This window comes from Fringilla coelebs (assembly GCF_963513975.1).
Source record: "Fringilla coelebs genome assembly, contig: SCAFFOLD_32, whole genome shotgun sequence".
Classification (NCBI taxonomy): domain Eukaryota; kingdom Metazoa; phylum Chordata; class Aves; order Passeriformes; family Fringillidae; genus Fringilla; species Fringilla coelebs.
Window position 1 is genome coordinate 52,192 of NW_028167319.1, and position 4,628 is coordinate 56,819.

A 4,628-nucleotide genomic window follows, 5' to 3' on the forward strand; every position below is an offset into this window, starting at 1 on the left:
AAACAATACCACAAGATTTCCCCATTCCTCCTGGAATACAAATGATCCAATATGTGGATGATTTTTTGCTATCTGAGGAAGCTGAAGTGAGACAGGCTACTGTGCAACTTTTATATTTTCTCAGGGAAAAGAGGACTAAGGGTATCAAAAGGGAAACTGTCATTTGTAGAACCGGAGGTAAAATATCTTAGCCACTTAATAAATAAAGCTAGCTGAAAACCTAACCATGAGAGAATATCAGGAATTTTATCCCTTCTCCCTCCCTCTTCAAAGAGGGAGATCAGAAAATTACTTAGATTGTTGAAATAATATAGATTATGGATTGAGGAGTACACACAGGCAGTAAAATTTGTGTATGAAAAACTGACAGAGAGAGATGATACAACGGACCAAGGAGGATATTGTTAAATTAAGAGTAAAATTAAAACAAGCCTAAGTACCAGGTTTAAGCTTACCCTTGTTAGAAAAATCCTTTATCATATATACATAAATACAGAAAATAGATTAGCTCATAAAATTTTAATTCAAGAGTGAAGAAGAGTAAAAAATCTAGTAGCTTATATATCAAAGATGTTAGATCCAGTAAGTCACAGCTAGCCATTATCTATTTAAGTTATAACAGCTACTGAAATCCTAGTAAAAGGAAGTTTTAAGCTTACTTTTAGAAGTAAATTAGTTGGGTACATCTCAAACCGTCTAAGGTGAATTGAAGCAAGAAAAAAAAAAGTAAGAAGAGAAGAAAGAGAGAAGTTGAAATAGAGGGGTGGTTAGCAAACTCAGATGTTGGAATGTGGAGTGATGACATCTTGGTGTTGGAAGAGAGCAGAAGTGTGAATGCGGCTTTTTTGCATCCAAGGCAGAGAAGTGTCTGAACACATGGTTGTTAGGAGGTTATTCAGTGCTGAACTGGGGTCTGGAAAGGGTTGAGCAGAATGGGCCCTCCTTGAAGGGAAAAGAGGATAAGTTGACTATAGAAAGAAAAAGAATGTCAGGAGCACCTGATGACGCCAAGTTTGGGCTTGTCAAGGCTGGGAGGTGTCTGAGCGCTCCCTACGAGCGGCGGGGTCTCGGGGGCTGCGGCAGGGACCGATCCATGGAGGGGACCCGGCGGCGGTGCCGGAGCAATGACACGGGTTTGCTGGCCAGGAGCGGGGCTGGCTCAGTGCCGGAGCTGCCGGGGAGGCTCCCAGACTGCCGGGGCCCGAGCCCAGGATGGCAGCGCCGGCCCCGGTGAGTGGGCCGAGAGAGAGAGAGAGAAGGAAAGAGAAAGAGAGAGGAGAGAGGGGGGGCAAAAGAGCCCAAGGCATGGCCCCAGTGATAGTGGAGCCCTGGAAAATGTTAAAGATAGAATCTAAAAATGTTGGTCTTTTTGTTTTCCTAGATCAACTGCACCTGCAGCAGCAGTATGATAAATGATATAATTGTTAGATGTGATGATTGTTTAGTAATTAAATATAATTATTATATAACCATAAGAAGAATCATAAGAAACTATGTTGGAATATTAAGGGGGGCTTTGCTTAGCTGAAATCCATGTATACAGAAGAACAATATAAGTTTTAATAATTGACATGAAAGTTATATAATGATAGAATATAAAAAAATGTCCATCTCAACTGTATGGTCAAAGTCAGATTTGGGTTTGTACCCCTGACACCCAGAGCTCTTCAATAAAAGTACCTGCATATAATCATTCCTGTGATTATGTGTTCCTGAACGCTAACATCTGGACTGGCTTTTGTATATTTCTGCATCTGTATGGTCCCAGTTCTACATGTGAAGGGACACAAAAGAACCTTCTGTCATTTCTGCCTCAGGCAGAATAAACAGGATATAAGCTGGCAGCATGAAGCAGTCAGGGTGAAGCACTGAGGATACCCTGGCATTCTGTCAGTCAGATCCAGGTTCACCCAGCACCAAGTTCTGGGGTTGACGCTGCCTTGGCTGTGGTGGTTTTTTGAAATTCTATTTTTGTTTTGATCTAAAAAATCTTTGTTAATTTTTTTATAAATTTGGCTGCCAATTTGATCATTTATAACACAGGAGAACATGATTTTCCATGGTGCTGTTTGGTCTGGCAGGTGGTGGGGTCAAGAGCTGCTTTCCTCAGGAACTGGTGGATAATCCCTCTGTAAGCCTCAAGAGCTGCAAAATGAGTAAAGCCTGAATGGACCAACTTGCATTTCACATGTTAGATGGAAATCCTTACATACTCTGAGCAGTGTTTAATAAAGCATTAAGGGATACTGGAAAAACATCCTCTCCTGACTTGATCTGGGATTTGCAGGTAAGAAAAAATGTTTGTTTTCCGAAGAGAAAAAGAGTGTTTACATTGAGGAATTCCCTAGACCTGCCTGAGAAGGTTGCACTTCAGGGAAGGTGATGAAGCTATATAGGGATCAACAAAAAACATAGCTTAGAGTTGAGAATAAAAACACAGAAACACTTATTACAAATATTAACCCATATGATGCACTGAATGGCTATGACTCTGTGACTTTTATTTCAAGTTGTACAAGTTTTCATGTCTTTTTTTCTCACTTTTTTTTTAAGTAAGACTGTACAAATAAAGTAAGGAAAAGCACGAAGTACAGTTAATACTGTCCAAAGGGTGATGTTAAATACAGACAGAATCAAATAGTGTGAAACCGTGTCAAGCAATTGCTGAAGGCATCTGAAGGCTGCTGGTCTGAAGTCGCTGACTGAAAGGAATGATAGAAAAACCAGAATAAACGTAAAAAGACAAGACTGGCTATCACATCTTTAATAAATATCCATGCATAAGTGCCTTCTATTATGATAAAAAAGTTCCTTCAGTTCAGGTCAGTGAAGGGATTCTTGCTGACTTCAGTGGGTTGGGAAGTGCAAGCTTTGTGAAAAGATGACAGAGAAAACATTAAACTGGTCAGCATAGCCTTTGTAATCAGTCTGTTTTCTCCAATAAAAATGAGATACATGCTTAAAAATCACAATCATTCCTCTGCTCTCTGTAAGTCTTCTTTTGTATTTCACACCAGTGTTAAAATTGAATTTGCAGTTCTCCTTTCTATTCTTCTAGCAGCCACATGAGTAGGGACAAAAAGTGCTGACAGCTCACAGTGAAGAGTCAGAAAGTGCATCCCACCTGTGAGGTTTTTTGGTTTTTATTGCAACGTCACATACATGTGTGACCCTCTCCTTCAGTGAGTTTCACTGTAAGCATTCATAGCTGCCAAATATCACAGCGATTCAGCAAAGGGATTAATTTGTTTCAAAAGTCAGACTCCTGAAGTCAGTGCCCTTCATGAAGCTGTGTTCCCACCAATGGAGACCTACTTAACAATGCCTCCTGGGTTTATCCTGGGAGTTATGAGCAGAAGTGCCAGCTGAGCACGTCTGCAGCTGCCAACATCTCCTGCAGCCCCTCATGCCGCCGAGCTGAGCTAGATTTTTATATGTAGATATAGATAGAGATACAGATATAGATATAGATCTAAAGAAAATGAGTGGACCTTCTACCTCAGCAGCTCATCCCCTGTACTCAAGGCCCTGCATCCCATGTGTGTATGGGAGACCCTTTTACTTCTGGAGCAGCAAATGAGGCACAACAGGTCCCACGGCTCGATGAAATTGATCAAGGTGCCCTCTTGAAGGCACCTGAACTGAGGATGAGATCTCCACCAGCTCTACAGACAGTTTGGACACCCAGCTCCCACCCAGGCACAGCTACATGGGAAACTAAAATACAGCCTGAAATTATTAAGTATCAGCTGTTACACAACTCATTTTTACTAGGGGAAATAAGGACTGCAAAGAACATGCAGTCCTACTACAGAAAATTTATGTAGCTGCCTAAGAGTGTTTGAGAGCATTTTAAGGGGCGATGCCATTTTTTATTTGCCTGTCCAAAAGGACACGTGCCTTCTGCAGGTCTTGGGTGGTATCTGTAGGCTCTTCATGGACATTTTGCACTTAAAACACTATTAGATGGCTGTGCTGAGACCACAGAACTAAATTCTAGATACCTGGTTATCACACATTTGACAAGCCTTCCTATAAAATCTTGGAGCAGCCAAGAAGAGCTGCTCCAAGACAAAAATCGGAGTAAAATTCTTGCTTTAGATGGCTTAAAATAATAAAATGTGAAGAATATTAAAGCTTTTCTAGTATTACTTTTCCTAGATGGAAACCATGAAGTCTGTGATCCAAACTGTCTCTTACAATCCATGGCTGCACAACCCTATTACCAAGAGCACAAATATTAGCTGAAAGAATAAATCGTGCTGCACATGGACATTCAAGAGATTTTATAACGTGGTCTGAACTGTAACAAATCTTGGATATTGAACTGCATTGCTGCTGCCTCAGCAACCCCCAGACGAATGAGTACAACAATCAACTTTGGACTGTACTGACTTTTTCTGCCTTTCTAAACAGGATATGAGGATACTGGCTACTTGTGTTTACAATTCTGCATCACTTCTGCTTAACTGTAACTTAAATTTTTATGATTTCTTACAGAATCTGTTAATCAGTTTCTTTCTACTGGCACATTTTCTGCTTTATAGCCATGGCAATTTTAGAGATTTGTTTTGCTCTCAGCAAATTTGCTGACAGACTGCAAATCAGACCTGTGTTTATTTGCAATA